At 33.7% G+C, this 23,161-nt stretch overlaps 1 protein-coding gene across 1 annotated transcript in view; it reads right to left on the bottom strand.

The window, feature by feature from the left end:
• The window catches only part of LOC131803836 (MAP/microtubule affinity-regulating kinase 3-like), a 179,073-nt gene that overhangs the window by 65,474 nt on the left and 90,438 nt on the right, over positions 1–23,161 (bottom strand). The window contains exon 3 of the mRNA XM_059125591.1: positions 15,985–16,015. The gene's annotated coding sequence lies outside the window, so the exon portion shown is untranslated. The remainder of the gene's footprint in view (positions 1–15,984; positions 16,016–23,161) is intronic.

Raw genomic sequence — 23,161 nt, 5'->3', positions numbered from 1 at the left:
TAAAGGACTAAATGACTAAGGCTTTTTATAATAGTTATTCAAGCACTAACAGACGAGGCTTTTTTCATTTTTTCAAGGACTCCAAGATGTAGATTATCTTAAAACTAGTTTTGAAGGTTCAATAAAATATTTATATTCAAATATCTAATATAAATCATTTAAAAAATATGTTTTCAAGGATCTAACAATTTTTTATATATTATCCAAGGCTATTATCCTCCTGTGGAATTGTTGAGTGCTTATTTAGGACCCTCGGTGAATACAACGATATTTTTCAAAACTCTTTTAAGAATTTTAGCCAAAATAGTTGCTATATCCTAATTTGTCGAGCATACGTTTTTCAAAGAGCATCTAGAGATGTGGATATTTTTTTCAAGGACCATTACAGACATGGATTTTTAAAAATATTTTTCGAGGACTATCAACAGACGTGGATTTTTCAAAGATACTTTTTCAAATACAATCAACTAACGTGGGTTTTTTAAAAAATATTTTTTAAGGAACTTCAACAGACGTGGATTTTTTTTAAAATTATTTTATTAATGACCATGAACAGACGTAGATTTTTTAAAAAGAGTTTTTCAAGGACCATCAACAGATATGGATTTTTTAAAAATATTTTTTCAAGGAACTGCAACAGACGTGGTTTTTTTAAAAAACAATTTCATGGGCCGTCAAGAGACGAGGGTATTTTAAAAAATCTTTTTTCAAGGATCATCAACAGACGTGGTTTTTTTAAAAAACAATTTCATGGGCCGTCAAGAGACGAGGGTATTTTAAAAAATCTTTTTTCAAGGATCATCAACAGACGCGGATTTTTTAAAAAAATATTTTTAATGACCATAAACAGACGTGGATTTTTTAAAGAATATTTTTTCCACGGGCCATTAATAGACGTGGATTTTTTTAAAGAATATTTTTTCCACGGGCCATTAACAGACGTGGATTTTTTTAAAGAATATTTTTCCAAGGACCATCAACAGACATGGATTTCTTAAAAAGTGTTTTTCAAGGAACTTCAACAGATGTGGATTTTTTAAAAAGAGTTTTTCAAGGAACTTCAACAGATGTGGATTTTTTAAAAAGAGTTTTTCAAGGAACTTCAACAGACGTAGATTTTTTAAAAAGAGTTTTTCAAGGAAATTCAGCAGACGTGGATTTTTTAAAAAACAATTTCATGGGCCTTCTAGAGACGTGGGTATTTAAAAAAAATATTTTTTCAAGGATCATCAACAGACGCGGATTTTTTAAAAAAAATATTTTTTAATGACAATCAACAGACGTGGATTTTTTAAGGGCTATCAGTAGAGTTGGCTTTCTTAAAAAAACACTTTTTCATGGGCCGTCAACAGACGTGGATTTTTTTAAAATATTTTTTCAAGGACCATCAACAGACGTGGATTTTTTTAAAATATTTTTTCGAGAACCATCAACAGACGTGGATTTTCTAAAAATATTTTTTCAAGGACCATCAACAGACGTGGATTTTTTCAAAAATACTTTTTCAAGGACCATCAGCAGACGTGGATTTTTAAAAAATATTTTTTCAAGGACCAACAACAGATGTGGGGTTTTCAAAAATATTTTTTCCAGGACCATCAACAGACATGGATTTCTTAAAAAGTGTTTTTCAAGGAACTTCAACAGATGTGGATTTTTTAAAAAGAGTTTTTCAAGGAACTTCAACAGATGTGGATTTTTTAAAAAGAGTTTTTCAAGGAACTTCAACAGACGTGGTTTTTTTAAAAAACAATTTCATGGGCCGTCTAGAGACGTGGGTATTTAAAAAAAATATTTTTTCAAGGACCATCAACAGACGTAGATTTTTTAAAAAGAGTTTTTCAAGGAACTTCAACAGACGTGGTTTTTTTAAAAAACAATTTCATGGGCCGTCAAGAGATGTGGATGTTTTAAAAAATTATTTTTTTCAAGGACCATCAACAGACGTGGAGTTTTTAAAAAATATTTTTTCAAGAATCATCAACAGACGCGGATTTTTTAAAAAAATATTTTTTAATGACTAACACCGACGTGGATTTTTTAAAAATATTTTTTCAAAGACCATCAACAGACGTGGATTTTTTAGAACATTTTTTCAAGGACCATCAACAGATGTGGATTTTTTAAAAATATTTTTTTCAAGGACCATCAACAGACGTGGATTTTTTAAATATATTTTTTCAAGGACCCTCAACAGACGAGGATTTTTTAAAAAATATTTTTTCAAGGATCATCAACAGACGCGGATTTTTTAAAAAAATATTTTTTAATGACTAACACCGACGTGGATTTTTCAAAAATATTTTTTCAAGGACCATCAACAGATATGGATTTTTTAGAATATTTTTTCAAGGACCATCAACAGATGTGGATTTTTTAAAAATATTTTTTCAAGGACCATCAACAGACGTCAGGTTTTGAAAAATGATTTTTCAAGGATCATCAACGGACGTGGATTTTTTAAAAATACTTTTTCAAGGACCATCAACAGACGTGAAGTTTTTTAAAAATATTTGTTCATGGACCATCAACAGATGTGGATTTTTTAAAAATATTTTTTCAAGGACCATCAACAGACGTCAGGTTTTGAAAAATGATTTTTCAAGGATCATCAACGGACGTGGATTTTTTAAAAATATTTTTTCAAGGACCATCAACAGACATGGATTTTTTAAAAATATTTTTTCAAGAACCATCAACAGACGTGGAGTTTTTGAAAAATGATTTTTCAAGGATCATCAACAGACGCGGATTTTTTAAAAAAATATTTTTTAATGACCATAAACAGACGTGAATTTTTTAAAGAATATTTTTTCCAAGGAACTTTAGCAGACGTGGATTTTTTAAAAATATTTTTTTAAAGGACCATCAACAGACATGGATTTTTTAAAAATATTTTTTCCAAGGGCCATTAACAGACGTGGATTTTGTTAAAGAATATTTTTCCAAGGACCAAATAAACGTGGATTTTTTAAAAATATTTTTTCAAGGACCATCAACAGATGTGGATTTTTAAAAATATTTTTTCAAGGACCATCAACAGACGTCAGGTTTTGAAAAATGATTTTTCAAGGATCATCAACGGACTTGGAGTTTTTAAAAATACTTTTTCAAGGACCATCAACAGACGTGGATTTTTTAAAAATATATTTCCAAGGACCCTCAACAGACGAGGATTTTTTAAAAATAATTTTTTCAAGGACCATCCATTTTTTAAAAATATTTTTGTAAGGATCTTGGTTGAGTACTTATTCAGGACTCTCGGTGAATAAGAGGATATTTTTCAGAACCCTTTAAAGAAATTTAGCCATAATTTTTTCAGGTTTCTTATGATATTTTCCAGTATCAGGACTTCTTCATATATCTGCCGATTCTTCCTTAATTATCCTCGCTAGTCCCTAGCTGCTATTTATTTACAATTTCAGCCCTGGAGTACATCAAATACTTCACTGCACTTCAAATTTGCCACTCAAATACCGTAACTGTCCAAATGTCAGTTGTCTGCATATTTGTGTGTGTGTGAGTGAGTCTATATATGTAAGTATGTGTGTGTGTGTGCATGTTTGCAATCATTGAAATTTATTTACAACTGTTAAACTAACAGAATGGATTTAATTGCAAACCAACTGTCATGTCATGTTTGTGTGTGTGTGCGTGTGTGCGAGACATGTTTGCTGTTGCTGCTGCTGTTGTTTGTTGTTGTAATGGTTCGGTGAGATTTCTGATGGAGTGACATTGTGTCAGAAAGTGGCTTCGGGGAATATTTATGCACTGGCGTAAATTTAATGCTAACAATTTGCCAAAATGTACAATTTGCACAAATCGCAATAATAGCGGCTCGGTTGGGTTCGGTTCGGATTGGTTTGTTGGTTTGTGTTATACTTGGTTTGATATCAGTGACACCCATCAGTTGAGTAATTAAGTAGGATTTTTTGCAAGGACTTTCAGATATTTAGCTAGGGAATTTTTTAAAGGATTATCGGAGCTGCAAATTGAGATATTTTTTGGAATATTGTCTCCAACAGCGAAAAGAAGATTTTCTCCAGAAAATTCCTTCAAGGACCAAAGTGATGTGTAAATAATATTTTTTTCAACGATCATCAGATTCCCATGGACTATCGGTACTACAAATAAATACAAATTTTAAAAAGGAAAAAAATATTTTTACTCACAAATTTTGCTTACGTTGGGCGCCACCAATTGTTAGTTTTAAATAATTTTTATACCCTCCACCATACTATGGAGGGTATATTAAATTTGTCATTCCGTTTGTAACTCCTCGAAATACTCATGTCAGGCCCAACAAAGTTCGTGAATGGGTCATGTAGGTCCACGTTTTCATATAGCCCTCCCGATATTCGGTATTTTGCTGATTTTAGCGATATTATTCACCAAAATTATTTCAAATTTGGTATTTGAAGTTCGAAATGGATACTTCAGCCTATGACAGAAAATTGTTTGCGCAGGTCCACGTCATTGTATAGCCCCCATATAACTGTACCTCCCAATATTCGTTATTTTTATGATTTTAGCTTCACTATTCATCAGAATTGTTACAAAATTGGTTTTTGAAGTTCGTAACGGATACTGCAACCTATGACAAAAAATTGTTTGTGCAGGTCCACGTTTTCATATAGCCCCCATATAACGGTACCTCCCGATATTCGATATTTTGATGATTTTAGCGACATTATAAACCGGAATTATTTCAAATTTGGTATCTAAAGTTCGTAATGGATACTTCAGCCTATGACAAAAAAATTGTCTGCGCAGGTCCACTTCTTCGCATAGCCGCCATATAACTGTACCTCCCGATATTCGGTATTTTGATGATCTTAGCGACATTATTAAGCGGAATTATTTCAAATTTGGTATTTGAAGTTCGTAATGAATACTTCAGCCCCTGACAAAAAAATTCTTTGTGCAGGTCCACGTCTTCGTATAGCCTCCATATAACGGTATCTCCCGCTATTCGGTATTTTGATGATTTTAGCTTCACTATTCATCAGAATTATTTCAAATTTGGTATTTGAAGTTCGTAATGGATACCTCAGCCTATTACAAAAAATTGTTTGTGCAGGTCCACGTCTTCGTATAGCACCCAAATAACGGTACCTTCCGATATTCGGTATTTTGATGATTTTAGCGACATTATTAACCGGAATTTTTTCAATTTTGTTATTTGAAGTTCGTAATGGATAATTCAGCCTATGACAAAAAAATTGTTGGTGCAGGTCCACGTCTTCGTATAGCCCCCATATAACGGTACCTCCCGATATCCCGTATTTTGACGATTTTAGGTACAATACCTACCGAAATTGTTTGAGTTGTCGTATTTGAAGTTCGTATTGAATTCTACAGCCTGTGACAGAAAATGCTTGCCCAGGACTTCGCACAGCTCCGATATAACGGTACCTCCCTATATACGATATTTTGTTGATTTTTGATACATTATTCGCGGTTTATTTCAAGTTTCAGTTTTAATATGGTAATGGCTTATGGCAAACAATGCCTATGTAGGTCCACTTCGTATAGACCCCAATATAACGTCTATATTCGCTATTTTTAAGATTTTAACAGAATTTTATTTTTTGAAAATTTCCAAATTTTTTCCAAAAGGTGGAGGGTATTCAAAGTTCCGCCCGGCCGAACTTACTGCTTTTTAACTTGTTCTAACCTTGTCCATCCTCAAAACAAGCTTCCATCCAAATCAAACGTTTGCCATGCAATTGTTAATCAAATATCAATGTCACGGTGTCGTCATTCCATTTTCAAATTGACACATGCGGATGCATCTCATCCAGCCCCTCCATCCGAAAACTGTCTAAACAACTCGTTGTCCAATTGCAGAATTGCAGAGACACAGAAAATGAAAAGGGTTGAGATGTGCCAACAAAATATATATATATATATATATTGACAGGATTCAATTGATCCTTTGTCAATGTTATGTGACCCATAGTTCAAACTCTTCTCTCCTCACTCCGCCCTCTCTCGAACACTTTTCTGCTCTTTAGAATTTAATACAAAACACATTTCACATCAGTTCGATTTCCTTGACATTCCTGCAGCTATTTGATTTGTAGCGATGCTGCTATGCTTTAGATTTTTGCATATTGGAGGAAAGTGGAAGGCAGGGGCGGGGGTGGTAAGGGGCAGATGAAAATGCAGCTCAGATATAAATTTGACTTTCATACACAAATTTAACTCCACTTCTTTTGGAAATAATCTATAATATCAGCCAATCCCCCTTGAAAATTTCGGTTATCTACGCCCCTGCAAGTTCTCTCAACTTCCAGTCCTTGTTTTTTGCATATTCTACACTTTGAACTCTTTTGAAAATTAATTAAGAACCATTTCTTATGCATTGACAGCTGCTGTTTCATCTGTGCTGCTGCTCCCCTCCTTCTCCTCATTCCTCACTTCCTTCTCTCCAAGATTTAAAATAAAATCAATATTTTCTTTTGACATTCGAAAAATTATAAAAGTAGATGAAAGTGAATCTGTGGAATCTGGACATTTGCAATTGTTGCAAATGTTAGTTCGGGTTTTCATTGGAATTGCAAATTTGAGAAAAGTCAAATGGATATTTAAGTTTTTTGGAAATCTTCTCTTAAAATTAATATTCAAAGGATTTGCGAAAGGCCATACGGTGAGAGGTCAATGGTATGCAGTGGAAATGCTGAGGAATATGGACTTTTAAAAAGAAACAAATATTTTTTCCAAGGACCGAATAAATGTGGATTTTTTAAAGAATATTTTTTTAAGGACTATCAACAGACGTGGATTTTTTAAAGATTATTTTTTTAAGGACTATCAACAGACGTGGATTTTTTAAAGAATATTTTTTTAAGGACCATTAAACGTGGATTTTTAAAAGAATATTTTTTTCCAAGGACCAAATAAACGTGGATTTTTAAAAGAATATTTTTCAAGGACTAAATAAACGTCGATGTTTTAAAGAATATTTTTTCAAAGACTAAATAAACGTGGATATTTAAAAGAATATTTTTCAAGGATTAAAAATGTGGATATTTTAAAGAATAGTTTTCAAAGGACCAAATAAACGTGGATTTTTAAAAAAATATTTTTTTCAAGGACCAAATAAACGTGGATTTTAAAAAAAATATTTTTTTCAAGGACCAAATAAACGTGGATTTTTCAAAGAATATTTTTTCAAGGACCAAATAAACGTGGATTTTATAAAGAATATTTTTTCAAGGACCAAATAAACGTGGATTTTATAAAAAATATTTTTTCAAGGACCAAATATACGTGGATTTTTTAAAAGAATATTTTTTCCAAGGGCCAAATAAACGTGGATTTTTAAAAGAATAGTTTTTCCAAGGGCCAAATAAACGTGGATTTTTTAAAAGAATATTTTTTCCAAGGACCAAATAAACGTGGATTTTTTAAAAGAATATTTTTTCCAAGTACCAAATAAACGTGGATTTTTTAAAAGAATATTTTTCCAAGGACCAAATAAACGTGGATTTTTTAAAAGAATATTTTTTCCAAAGACCAAATAAACGTGGATTTTTTAAAGAATATTTTTTTTTCAAGGACCACCAAACGTGGATTTTTTAAAGAATATTTTTTCAAATGACCACCAAACGTGGATTTTTTAAAGAATATTTTTTTAAGGACCAAATAAACGTGGATTTTTAAAAAAATATATTTTTCCAAGGACCAAATAAACGTGGATTTTTTTAAAAAATATTTTTTCCAAGAACCAAATAAACATGGATTTTTTAAAGAATATTTTTTCAAGGACCAAATAAACGTGGATTTTTTAAAGAATATTTTTTTCAAGGACCAAATAAACGTGGATTTTTTAAAAAAATATTTTTTCCAAGAACCAAATAAACATGGATTTTTTAAAGAATATTTTTTTCAAGGACCAAATAAATGTGGATTTTTTAAAGAATATTTTTTTCAAGGACCAAATAAATGTGGATTTTTTAAAAAAATATTTTTTCCAAGAACCAAATAAACATGGATTTTTTAAAGAATATTTTTTTCAAGGACCAAATAAACGTGGATTTTTTAAAGAATATTTTTTTCAAGGACCAAATAGACTTTACAACTTGTTTTTCAAAATAATATTTTTTTCAAGGACCAAATAATCGTGGATTTTTTAAAGAATATTTTTTTCAAGGACCAAATAGACTTTACAACTTGTTTTTCAAAATAATATTTTTTTCAAGGACCAAATAATCGTGGATTTTTTAAAGAATATTTTTTTCAAGGACCAAATAATCGTGGATTTTTTAAAGAATATTTTTGTCAAGGACCATATAAAGAAGGATTTTTCAAAATAATATTTTTTTCAAGGGCCAAATAAACGTGGATTTTTTAAAATATTATTTTTTCAAGCACTAAATAAAAGTGGATTTTTAAAGACTAATTTTTCAAAGGACCAAAAAAAAACGTGGGTTTTTTAAAAAATAATTTTACAAAAGACCAAATAAACATGGATTTTTGAAAGAATAATTTTACAAAAGACCAAACTTGATCTTTTAAAGAATATTTTTTCAAGGACCAAATAAATGTGGATTTTTTAAAGAATAATTTTTCCAAGGACCAAATAAACGTGGATTTTTTAAAGAATAATTTTTCCAAGGACCCAATTGCCACCAAACGTGGAAATAATGTGGATTTTAAAAAAATATATTTTTCCAAGGACCTAATAAACGTGGGTTTATTAAAAAATTTTTTCCAAGGACCAAATAAACGTGCATTTTTAAAAATAAAATATATTTTTTCCAAGAAACAAATAAACGCGCATTTTTTAAAAAAATATATTTTTTCAAGGATCAAATGACTACAAAAGTGGATTTTTAAAAAAATATTTTTGCAAGGACTTTCAAGCCGCCAAAAGTGGATTTTTTAAAAAATATTTTTTCAAGGACCATTAAACGTGGATTTTTTAAAAAATATTTTTTCAAGGACCATTAAACGTGGATTTTTTAAAAAATATTTTTTCAAGGACCATTAAACGTGGATTTTTTAAAAAATATTTTTTCAAGGACCATTAAACGTGGATTTTTTAAAAAATATTTTTTCAAGGACCATTAAACGTGGATTTTTTAAAAAATATTTTTTCAAGGACCATTAAACGTGGATTTTTTAAAAAATATTTTTTCAAGGACCATTAAACGTGGATTTTTTAAAAAATATTTTTTCAAGGACCATTAAACGTGGATTTTTTAAAAAATATTTTTTTAAGAACTTTTCGGCCACCAAACGTGAATTGTCAAAAATTGTTTTTTAAGGACTTTCAGGCCACCAAACGTGGAATTTTAAAAAAGTATTTTTTAAGTAATTTCAGGCCACCCAAAATGTGATTTTTTAAGATCCCTCCGAATGTATTTTCCGTTATATTTTTCACAGGACTATATGAGCTTAAAACTAATATCTACCTTATTGTCAGCCAAAATTTCCCCCCAAATTTATTCAATTTCCTCCGTCGAAATTATACAAACCTAAGTGAAACCATATTTAACGCCTTAAAATATGCAACGAATTTACAAAAAAGAATGTTATTTCTGCCTAAAAGTATATTCAATATTCTCTTCTGTTTTAGTTTCACAATTTATATGACAGCCAGCAACAATGACAACACACCAACAACATTCTGCCAAAAACAACACCAAATTTGCATAGACAAACTTTTCAAGTCAAAAATAACAAACTGAGAAACCATAAACATCAAATTTGTTGAGGTGGTGTGGAGGGGGAGGGGGGAGGAAGGGAAGGGCGAGGGTCGAATTAGGGGCTCCTCAGCTAACAGCCAACACATGAAACCAAGTGAGCCATCTTCACACCCCCCGCCACCAACCCCCAAGGACAGTCAGCCAGTGAGTCTAAAAGATTGACACAAGAAATGCCAAATGTCATTTCATGAGCTTGTCAAAATGTTGCCAAAAGAAGTGAATTTTCAGTAAATTCCCTTCTTCTTTTCTTTTTGAAGAACTTGAAGTAATGTAAACGACGACATTGGCTTTTGGAAAACAATTTCGGGCGTCAAATACGAAAAGGCGACATAATCGTTTGTATGCAAATGTTTGTCGAAATGTTTTCGGTTTCTTTGGGCTTTTTTTTTTTTTGGCTTTTTTTTGTCAAGCATTGAGGGATAAGAAGTCGTACCAAATTTCGTTGGTGGAAAATGTCAAAGCCTTTAGTTTTCGGTTGGTTACAAGTACTTTATTTGTTGAGCTTCGTAAATGACAGCAGTTTTAAAGGTTTGGTCAATTTATCAAGTAAGGGTGAGGGAGGGGGACTACTAACTAGCGATTTATTGAAGAACCCAGAAATTGAAATAATTTTTTTTAAGAATTTATATATTTTTTATAGCAGCTAAAATAATAGTTTTATAATTTCTAAGGATTATTGGAGCAAAAACATGTTAATCTAAAGAATTCTTTGGAAAAAAAGGAAATTTTTGTAAAAATGCTTTTTCAAGGATCAAGAGACCAGTAAACGGGGACTTATTAAAAAAATTTGTGAGGGTCAACAGTCTATAAACCCTAGGTCTATAAGAATATTTGCCCAGGACCATCTGACTGTAAATCTTTCTTCAAGGGTCAGCAGTCCTATAAATGCTGATTATTCAAGGAAATATATCTTAAATATAATAATTCAAGGACCAAAAATTATTAATTTTATAAAAAAAATATTTTCAGGACAAACAACCAGGAATTATATCAAAAAAAAAAAAAAAAATAACAACCACCGATATTTTCCTCGAGGACCAAAAAATGTGGATATTTCAAATATTTTTTCCGTCACGAAACAATTTGAATTTAAAAAAAGTAGTTCTTTCTAAGGAAAAGCAATGGTAGATTTCTAAACAGAATATATTTTGACGGACCAACAAAATACAGGGTGAGATAAAAACAAGTAAAAAAGCTGTAAGTTCGGCCGGGCCGAACTTTTAATACCCTCCACCATTTGGTACAAATTTGACAAATTTCCAAAAAAAAAAATAAAATCCGTTAAAAATTCTGTTAAAATCTTAAAAATACCGAATGCCTGTACGACGACGTGGACCCGCATAGGCAACTTTTGTCATAAGTTATTACAATATTTTAATGCGAAACTTGAAGAAAAATCTGTTTATAATGTAGCTAAAATCATCAAAACACCCAATATAGGGGGTACCGTTATATGGGGGCTATACGAAGACGTGGACCTGCACAGACAATTTTCTGGCATGGGCTGAAGTATCCATTACGAACTTCACATGCGAAATTTGAAACAATCCCGGTAAATAATGTCGCTAAAATCATCAAAATACCGAATATCGGGAGGTACCGTTATATGGGGGCTATATGATAACTTAGACCTACATGGCCCATTTACGAACTTAACCTGCCTACTGGCAAAATATACATGTGTGCTAAATCGTCTTAGAATTTTACGCTGATCAAGAATATATATACTTTGTTGGGTCTGACATGAGTATTTCGAGGAGTTACAAACGGAATGACAAAATTAATATACCCTCCATAGTATGGTGGAGGGTATAAAAACTGCAAGCAATTTCAGACTGCTGTCATTTCTAAGCCACTCTTCCGACAGCTGTTAAAATTCAATCCAGTGACAGCTCATTATATTATTTACAAGCGTACAAAAAGATTTTGGTGAGAATTTTCCAGAAAAACAGTTATTCAATATTCGGAGTTCAAGCGTGATAGTGTGATTTCTTTATATTTGGCTGGAAAACCACAAGAGGCTATCGTTAGAGCACTCCAGCATTTAAATGTAAATAAATCTTTTGTGTCTCGTACCATCGCTCGTTGCCGTGATACCGATAACGTAGCCCGACGTCAAGGAAGTGGACGGAAGAAAACAGCAATATCAGAAGAAATGTTTCGAAAAGTAAAGAAGCGGCTTGATCGAAACTTTCGTCGCAGTGGCCTATAAGAGGCTCGTGAGCTGAACATAACGCAATATTCCATTCGACATATATTGAAAAATGAGCCATTGAAATTCCAAAAAGTTCAAGAACTTACACCGCAACAAAAAGAAAATAGACTCAAAAGAGCTAAAGATTTGCTTCGCTTGGTCGATAGTGGTGAACTGCCAAATTTGGTTCTCTCCAATTTCTCCGATGAGAAAACATTCGTTGGTCAGCAGTTTCTAAACAAACAAAACGATTGTGTTCGTGATCGTTGCCAAAGAGATCAGCTGAAAATGTGCACCTAGGGTAGGCCACCAGAACTCAAGCGCCGGCCATGGTGATGGTGTGGGCCGCCATAAAAGCCGATAGTCGCTCTCCGCTCGTATTAATCGACCGTGGCATCAGAATAAATGCCGAATATTAACGCGAAAATATTCTGGAGGGTGTATTAAAGCCTTGGGCATGCAAACATTTTGGCCGACCTTGGACATACCAACAGAACTCAACAACATCGCACTCAGAACACCACCGCCACCTAAGAATGGTTACAAAATGAGGTTCCTCGCTTCATTTCCAGTGCACAATGCCCACCATAATCTCCGGATACCAATCCGTTCGACTATGATGTCTGGAGTATTTTGGAAAGCAAGGTTGGCACTAAAAAATACCAAAGTGTCGATCGCCTCAAGCAAGCGTTTCGCCGGGAATGGGCCAAAATACCGCAGAGCAACATTCGGGCAGCGTGTGACTGTTTTATTGACCGTTTGAAGGCCATAATTCGTGCCAAAGGTAACCAATTCGAACAAATTTAAACTTTTTCTAAAATTTGAGGCTATTTCCAACAATTTTGGGTTTCATTCAATAAAAATTAAAAACGAGTTAAAAAGCAGTAAGAACTTTGAATATTCTCCGCCATTTGGAACGAATTTGGAAATTTTCAAAAATAAAATCCTTAAAAAAATTAAAAGTACCGAATATAGCCTTTATATTAGGATCTATACGACGTAGACATTGGTCATTGGTTGTTATAAGCCATTATCATATTCAAATTCGAAACTTGAAATAAACGGCGAATAATGTAGCTAAAATCATCAAAATATCGTATATAGGGAGGTACCGTAATATCGGAGCTGTGCGAAGACCTGGACCAGCATAGACAATTTTCTGTCACAGGCTGTAGCATCCATTGCGAACTTCAATTTCGGTGAGTATTGTACCTAAAATCATCAAAATACCTAATATAGGGAGGTACTGCTATATATGGGGCCTATACGAAGACCTGGACCTGCACAGACGATTTTCTGTCACAGACTGAAGTTCCCATTGAGAACTCTAAATACGTAATTTGAAACAATTCTGGTGAATAATGACGCTAAAATCATCAAAATACCGAATATCGGGAGGTACCGTTATATGGGGCATATATGATAACTTGGACCTACATGGCCCATTTACGAACTTAACCTGCCTACTGGCAAAATATACATGTATGCAAAATTTTAGCCTTCTATCTCAATTTGTTCGAAAGATAGCGTGATTACAACAGACAGACGGACAGTCAGACACACAGACAGACAGACGGACATGGCTAAATCGTCTTAGAATTTTACGCTGATCAAGAATATGTATACTTTGTTGGGTCTGACATGAGTATTTCGAGGAGTTACAAACGGAATGACAAAGTTAATATACCCTCCATAGTATGACGGAGGGTATAAAAATTTAATAATTATGGCGTTTGACTTTGTTGCAGTTTTTTTATCTCACCCTTTATACCCTTTCTAGCCATACGGCTGAGGGTATAAAAATAAAAAAATGGGGGTCACGAAATGCTTCCTTTGAATTTATTTCCGTTTTGACCCTTTGTGGGGGAGGTAATTGATGGAATGGGCCGATATTGTCCGCTTTCGCACCTGACCGGATTACTCTTTCACTTTTTGTGCAGCAGTTTGTTTTTGAAGATTTCTACCGTTTGTGTGGGAGGTACCAGAAGGAGTGGACAGATATTGCCCATCTTTGAACTCGATCTAAGTTTGTTAGAGATATTACGATGTGCCAAGTTTGGACCAAATCGAATGCTGCCTTCGAGAGTTGTCGTGCGTACAAGCCAGCCAGACAGACAGACGACGGATGGGTGGAAATCGCTAGATCGACTCCAAATATCCTGAAACGAATTTGGTCCAAAGAGACCTAAGGTCTAAAATCGCTATTTCGATGAGGCACGTTTTGGCCGTATCAAATGATATATATCCTCTCTATCTATAAGGCGAGGGTATAAAACAAATAAATGGGAGCCACGAAATGCTTCCTTTGAATTTATTCCCATTTTAAGGGATCTGATCGCATTTGTCGCTGCAGAATCCTACGTTAAAGGGTGATTCTACATTGGCAATTTTTAAAGTATTTTGTTATCTACTGACAAACAAAATACCAAATAATAAGTTTGTAACTCTGTCCGAAACTCTCGAAATACTTAAAATTGGATTTAATAGTGGACTTATCTTTACAAAATGTGGCAGGGAGAGATACTCAAAATATTTAAAAGTTGGAAGTGCTAATAGGTAATTGTGGACCTATTTTTAGAAATTTGAACAGGGAGAGATTATGTCAGCTCTGAACTCAAAATGTCAAGTTACTAATGACTGACCTTCAGAATTCCAAAAATTAGCAGGTATAGTAATGTGGGGCCTCTACCAAATCCTGGAGCAATTTTGGGGCCAAAACTTCCAAAATACCGAAAATCTAGAAGTAATGCTATAGGGACACCATTCCGAAAGGTCGACCAATATGTCCCATTTTTAATATCAAACATACCAGGGGTAACATAAATATCTGAGCAAAATTTCAGAGTGATAGAATGCTTCCCTGAATTAATCTCCCCTTTGGAGAATCTCACCTCACGGATTCTAGTGTAGCTCTACTTTAATAATCTGCTGGATTTTCCTTGTTGTCATAGAATTTAAATTAAACTTTGTTGCACTGTGTTATTTTTTTATTTATTTATTTTTTAATTCTTATACCCTCCACCATAGTATGGAGGGTATGTTAACTTTGTCATTCCGTTTGTAACTCCTCGAAATATTCATGTCAGACCCAACAAAGTATATATATTCTTAATCAGCGTAAAAGTCTAAGTCGATTTAGCGATGTCTGTCCGTCGGTCTGTCTGTCCGTCTGTTGTAATTATGCTATCTTTCGAACGAATTGAGATAGAAGCTCTCATAGCTTCCAAATAACGGTACCTCCCGATATTCGGTATTTTCATGATTATAGCGAAATTTTTCACCGGAATTGTTTCAAATTTGGTATTTGAAGTTCGAAATGGATACTACAGCCTAAGACAGTAAATTATCTGTGCAGGTCCACGTCTTCGTATAGCCATCATATAACGGAACCTCCCAATATTCGGTATTTTGATGATTTTAGCGTCATTATTCACCAGAATTGTTTCAAATTAGGTATTTAGAGTTCGCTATGGGAACTACAGTCTGTGACAGAGAATTGTCTATGCAGGTCCAGGTCTTCGTTTAGGCCCCATATATCAGTACCTCCCTATATTCGGTTATTTGACGAGTTTAGGTACAATACCCACCGAAATTGTTTGAGACGCGTATTTGAAGTTCGTAATGGATGCTACAGCCTGTGACAGAAAATTGTCTATGCTGGTTCAGGTCTTCGCACAGCTCCGATAAAAACGGTACCTCCCTATATGCGATATTTTGATAATTTTAGCTACATTATTCACCGTTTATTTCAAGTTTCGAATTTGAACGTGGTAATGACTTATGACAAACAATGCCTATGTAGATCCACGTCGTGTCGACACCAATATAATGGCTATATTTGGTATTTTTAAAATTTTACCTGAATTTTTTAAAGATTTTATTTTTTGAAAATTTCCAAATTCGTTCCAAATGGTGGAGTGTATTCAAAGTTCGGCCCGGCCGAAATTACTGCTTTTTAACTTGTTTTTTTTTGTCAAGCCCCACTAGCACAATTATTTTGAATTCTTTTAAATTGGAATATTTCTAAAATCCTAAAAATATTTTTTTAATTTTCATTGACCAAAAAAAACTTACCCAGACACCATTTGTTTTGCACCACAAAAATCTGAAAAGAAAACAAAGAAGAATTGAAAAATTTTGTTAAAAATCATCAAATCCAAAGAAAAACAACAAAGTCATTTTTTAAATGGAATTGTGTCACAGCATTCACTTCACAAAAAAACGGAAAGAAAGAAAAAAACTAGACCACTCAGACCATGATATAGGCAATTAAAAATTACTCTCCGATCCAAAACAAAAAAACAGCGAACTCACGCACACAACAATATTGAAAACGCATTCCATTTCAGAGCCTGTTTCCAGTGGCCAATACCAAAGATCCTTTATTTTCACATCACTGCAATTCAATGCCAGGCTAACGAAAAAACGAGAAAAAACAAAACTGCCAGCCAGAACACAAGAAGCGAAACGCAACGCAATGCAAAAAAAATGAACTCAGGCAAATATGAAAGCAATCTGTGACAAATTCCTAACCAAATGGTACAAGGTCGGACTACGACACGCATTGAGTGCGCCGAGCGGAAAAAACAGAGTATGCTCTAGTAAATTAAAAAAAAGTCTAGGCAAAAAAAAAAACGAGTAAACAAAAAAACGCTGCCAATGGTGGGGTGAACCCAAGCTATACCCTACAACAGGGGTTAACAAAGAATAAAAAAAAAATATTTTTTTTAAAAAATCCTTTCCACAGGAAAAGACCTGCCACAAAGTGGGCTGTACAACTATAGTCGTTTATGTGAAATCCATGTTGGAAACCAACATATTTCTGAAATAAAAAATTAGAAAAAAAGCTGTAAGTTCGGCCGGGCCGAACTTTGAATACTCTCCACCATTTGGTACTAATTTGGAAAATTTAAAAAAATAAAATACTTAAAAAATTCTTTTAAAATTTTCAAATATTGACGTTATATTGGGGTCTATATGACGTGGACCTACATAGGCATTGCTTGTCGTAAGCCATTACCATCTTCAAATTCAGAACTTGAAATAAAAGTTGAATAATGTAGCTAAAATCATCAAAATACCGTATATAGAGAGGTACCGTTATATCGAAGCTGTTCGAAGATCTGGACAAGCATAGACAATTTTCTGTCACAAGCTGTAGTATCCATTACGAACTTTAAATACGACATCTCAAACAATTTCGGTGGGTATTGTACCTAAACTCGTCAAAATACCGGATATAGGGAGATACTGATATATGGGGGCTATACGAAGACGTGGACCTGCACAGTCAATTTTCTGTCACAGACTGTAGTTCCCATTAGGAACTCCAAATACGTAATTTGAAACAATTCTGGTGAATAATGTCGCTAAAATCATCAAAACACCGAATATCGGGAGATACCGTTATATGGGGGCTATACGAAGACGTGGACCTGCATAGACAATTTTTTGTCACAGGCTGTAATATCCATTGCGAACTTCAAATACCAAATTTGAAATAATTCCGGTGAATAATGTAGCTAAAATCATTAAAATACAGAATATCGGGAGGTACCGTTATATGGGGGCTACACGAAGACCTGGACCTGCATAGACAATTTTCTGTCATAGGCGGAAGCATCCATTACGAACTTCAAATACCAAATTTGAAATAATTCCGATGAATAATGTCGCTAAAATCGTCAAAATACCGAATAATAGGTGATACCGTTATATGGGGGCTATACGAAGACGTGGACCAGCAGAGAAAATTTTCTGTCACTGACTGTAGTATACATTGCGAAATTCGAATACCAAATTTTAAATAATTCCGATGAAAAATATCACTAAAATCATCAAAATACCGAATATCCGGAGGTACCGTCATATGGGGTCTATATGAAGACGTGGACCTGCACAGATATTTTTTTGTCTTAGGGTATAGTATCCACTTCGAACTTCAAATACCAAATTTGAAATAATTCCGGTGAATAATGATGCTAAAATCATTAAAATACCGAAAATAGGGAGTTACCGTTATATGGGGGCTATACGAAGACCTGGACCTGCATAGATAGTTTTTTGTCTTAGGCTGTAGTATCCATTGCGAACTTCAAATACCAAATTTGTAACAATTCCGGTAAATAATATCGCTAAAATCATCAAAATACCGAATGTAGGGAGGTACCATTATAATGGGGGCTATACCAAAACGTGGACCTACATGGCCCGTTTTTCAATACCAAAAGTTCTGCAGACATGATATATATTTGAGTGAAATTTTATCAATCTACTTCAATTCGTTCGGAAGCTAGAGTGATTTCCACAGACGGACAGACAGGCGGACATCGGTAAATCGACCTAGAATTTTACGCTGATCAGGAATATATGTACTTTGTGGGGTCTAAAATGTATATTTCAAGGTGTTACAAACGCAATGACAAACTTAATATACCCTCCATAATATGGTGGAGGGTATAAAAAACATTTTTCTTATTTTTGGGAGAAACAATTCTTTCAACACAAAGTGGGCCGTACAACTCCAGCGGTTCCTGTAAAAACCATATTGGCAAGCAACAAAATTCTGAAAAAATTTCGCCTACCATGAAAAACTATCTACACATTTGTATGTCATTCAAGTGGGATTTGGGATTAATATTTTTGAGGCTAACAGTTTTTTTTTCAGCTCGATATCAAACTTATTTTTAATTCTTCTCATGTAGAGTTGTAGGGTACCTGAAATAATGGGAAGCCAAAAAAACAGATACTAAACGGATGCCATATGCGGCGCCCAACCCCGGGCTATGTTCGACTGGCTGCACATCTTCTATGCAACATTTACATTGTGTGTCACACAAGTTTTTGTCTTCGTGTGGTTATTGTTGTTGCCCCCAGCAAAAATACAAATTGAAACATCTCTCAACTCATTTTTTGTTTATGAAATTATTTTAATGTTTGATCTATAAATTTTTCATGTAATGAGGTAATGCAAAATTTTCCGAAGATGGTTATGATGCATTTTTTGGTTGGCGACACAAACATGTTTGACCATAAGAGCAGGGACGTAGACTGAAATGCATTTCGAGATTATTTCGAGGGGGACACTAACTAACATACTTTTTCATGTAAAATATGCACAAAAAGGGTACAAAAGTGGTAAGTTCGAAAGGGTTCCGGAACCAGTACCAGCACCCACCTTGCTTACGTCCTTGGAGGAAAGTAATCTTTTTTATACAAAAGCGTGATTTTCAATAGGACAGTAATCTCAACTTTTTCTATATTTTTATATAGCTCTAGTCCTTCTTAAAGAGGCGTGTATTTTTTATACTTTTTTTATTTTTTACAAGGACTATTAAGACTCTTGGCGAAAATTTTTTTTATATTTTTTTCGAGGACTATTAAATACAATGCACAGATTTTTTGTTAAATAAATGTTTAAAAGAGTTAATGAAGTACCAGCTGTGAATTTAATAAGCCGTGATTAATAATTGTTTATGGGGTTGTAAAGGCTGCCGGCGTTGATTTTTGATTTTTTTCCGAGCTAGTGAACCATTTAATCTCTTGAATAGATTTTCGCATACTAAGTGTGATTTTCGAGATCTGGAAGTCTCGGCCTGTTTTATATATTTAGAAGAAAAATCTAGTATTTTTATACCCTCCACCATACTATGGAGGGTATATTAACTGTCGCTGGATGGAGGGTATATTAACGCTGTGTTCCGAACGAATTGAGATAGAAGGCTAAAATTTTGCACATATGTTTATTTTTCCAGTAGGCAGGTTAAGTTCGTGAATGGGCCATGTAGTTCCACGTTTTCATATAGCCCCCATATAAAGGTACCTCCCTATATTCGGTATTTTGATGATTTTAGCGACATTATTCATCGGAATTATTTCAAATTTGGTATTTGAAGTTCGAAATAGATACTGCACCATAAGACAGAAAATTTTCTATGCAGGTCCAGGTTTTCGTATAGGCCCCATATATCAGTACCTCCATATATTCGGTATTTTGACGATTTTAGGTACAATACCCACCGAAATTATTTGAGATTTGGTATTTAAAGTTCGTAATGGATGCTATAGCCTGTGACAGAAAATTGTCTATGCTGGTCCAGGACTTCGCACAGCTCCGATATAACGCTACCTCCCTATATACGATATTTTGATGATTTTAGCTACATTATTCACCATTTATTTCAAGTTTCGAATTCGAATATGGTAATGGCTTATGAAAAACAAGGCCTATGTAGGTCCACGTCGTATAAACCTCGATATAACGGCTATATTTGGTATTTTTAAAATTTTAACAGAATGTTTTAAGGATTTTATTTTTTGAAAATTTCCAAATTCGTTCCAAATGGTGGAGGGTATTCAAAGTTCGGCCCGGCCGAACTTACTGCTTTTTAAATATTTTTTTTAGAAGGGCTCTAGGTATATTAAAGCGATTTGCTGGGATCTTTTAAATCATTGCTTGCGCGGACTATAATGACCTCAGGCACGGGTCTTTTACACAATTTTCTACAAGGACTTTTAAGGCATCTGGCATTGATTTTTTAAATAATATTTTACAAGGCCTGCCAGGCCTGGATGTATATTTATTTTTGGAAGTACCATTAAGTCTTTTGTGTGGAAACTTTCCTTAATTTAAAAACAAAACTTGTTAAGGGGCTACTAGGGCTCTTGGGGTAGATGTTTAAAAAAGTTTTTAGTGGGGATTTTTAAATCAATTTGTAAAGGACTATGTACGATTCTGGCAACATTTTTAGTGCCACAATGTGTGTACGCCACTCGCTCACACAAGTAAAAAAGCAGTAAGTTCGACCTGGCCGAGCTTTGAATACCTTTCACCATTTGGAAATTTTCAAAAAAAATAAATAAATAAAATCGGTTAAAAATAGAGTTTAAATCTTAAAAATACCGAATATATCCGTTATATTGGGGCCTATACGAAGACGCGGACCTGTATAGGCTACTTTTGTCATAAGAAAATTCAAATATGAAACTTGAAAAAAAAATCCGGTGAATAAAGTAACTAAAATCATCGGAATACCGAATATAAGGAGATACCGTTATATCGGGGCTATACGAAGACTTGGACCTGTAGTGACAATTTTCTGCCTTAGGCTGTAGTATCCATTAAGAACCTTAAATAAGAAATTTAAAACAACTCCGGTGAATAATGTCCCTAAAATCATTAACATATCGAATATCGGGTGGTTCGGTTGTATATGGACTATACGCAATCGTGGATCATTTATCTTCCAGGGGGTAGAGTACTCAGAAGAAACTCCTTTTGGGGATTTTCCGACAATTTCATTGAAGAATTTGGCTACAAAATACAAAATATACCAAATATAAGGCAATACCGTTATATAGGGTCTATACGATGTCTTGTACCGATATAAACCATCTTCTAATTTGAACTGCCAGCAGACAAAAGTCTGATCTGTGCAAATCTTCCAGGAAAATTTTTACAAGGACTATAAAGGCTCCTGAAGCACGTTTTTATACCCTCAGTCATATGACCAAAGAGGGTATATATCATTTGATACGGTCAAAACGTGCTTTATCGAAATGAGGATTTTAGACCCTAGCTCTTTTGGGATAAAATCGGTTTCATGTCATTTGGAGTCGATCTAAGGGTGTCCGTCCGAGTATCCGATTTTATCCAAACATGGCACATCGTAATATTCTTATCAAACTTAGATTGAGTTCGAAGCTGGGTAATATTGGTCCACTCTGCAAACATTGCAAATATTTGTATAGGTGCTACGTGAGGTGCGAAAATAGACAATATCAAACCACTACATAATGTACCTTCCACAGGGGGTCAAAATTTTGAATAATTATAAGTCTTCTAAAGTGCGAAACAAGCATTTAACTCTTTTCAAATTTCACACATCCTAATATTTTTAATAAGATAATGTATGATCTGATCTAATATAAGATCTGGTGTGAAGATGGAATATATCGATCACACCTTCTGATAACTCCACCACAAAAGGGCCAACATGTGGAATAATTATAACTCTAAAAAATGCGAAGCATATCAATAATTATTTCAAACGTTTTCCAATCAGAGATCTGAATGAATTTATCTACCCACTTCTTCCCATATCTTCCTCACTAGGGGTCAAAATATTAATGATTATAACCCTTATAAAGCGAAAACGTCAGAGATTTTTTCAAACATCATGTATCCCAATATCTTTTTATACCTTCCACCATTCTATGGAGGATATATTAGCTTTGTCATTTTATTTGTGACTCCTCGAAATATTCATAATAGACTCTACAAAGACAAATATATATATTCAGGATCAGCGTAAAATTCTAAATTCTAAATTCGGTTGTAATCACAATGTCTTTCGAAAGAATTGATATAAAAGGCTAAAATTTTGCATACATGCATAGTTTACTAGTAGGCAGCTTTATTTCGTAAATGGGTAATGTCGGTCCACGGAATTATTTCAAATTTCGTATTTGAAGTTAGTGAGAGTACTACACCCTATGAACAAAATTCTTGTATGAAGATCCACGTTTTCGTATAGTCCCCATATAACGATTTTCATTTAAAGGTTGTTTTCGGTATTTTTTGAAAATTTTCAAGTTCCTTCTAATAGGACGAGGTTATTAAAAGCTTTTTTTTTTTTTTTTGAACCCTGATGCAAATATTTTTTTGATATGCATTGGAAATAGAGATTCCTTTTCGTTGGTGATGAATAGTGAAATTTAATGAAGATAATTTTTCTCTTGGAGGTTATTCTTCTAATTTATTTCTTTGTTGAAGAATTTTGCACAAACTCACACAAATTACGGCTTTAACCTTAAAGTATCTCTTTAACATATATGAATTCCTGGTCATTAGGTATGATCTACATTTTTGACGTCTTCTAGGAACTATAATGGAATTATAGTTGTATTTTATAACAAATAACTTGGAATATTTTGACTTGCTACCATCCCGTTTAAACAGAGATTTTTTAACCATATTATAAAAAAGGACCAAAAAGACCCCTTTTTGACTCCTGGGGGTAACAATTTTCAACCAAAATAAGCACCATATTTTTATAAGCAATATTGCCCACGACACTATGCACCTAAACTTAAACGATTTCAAGGAATCTTGATTCGAAAATTCCAAAAAAATGGTTCCCTCTATTGATTTTACTTTGCGATGGATACTTTCAAAATGCACCTCATCTCTTCATAATCTCATGGATTTTCCAGCAATTATTTTTTTTGTTGCACAGTCTAATTTTTAATT

The sequence above is a fragment of the Musca domestica genome, unplaced genomic scaffold (genome assembly GCF_030504385.1).
Source record: "Musca domestica strain aabys unplaced genomic scaffold, Musca_domestica.polishedcontigs.V.1.1 34, whole genome shotgun sequence".
Lineage (NCBI taxonomy): Eukaryota > Metazoa > Arthropoda > Insecta > Diptera > Muscidae > Musca > Musca domestica.
The sequence above is the reverse complement of the archived record's forward strand: the minus strand, read 5'-3'. Positions and strand labels throughout refer to the sequence as shown.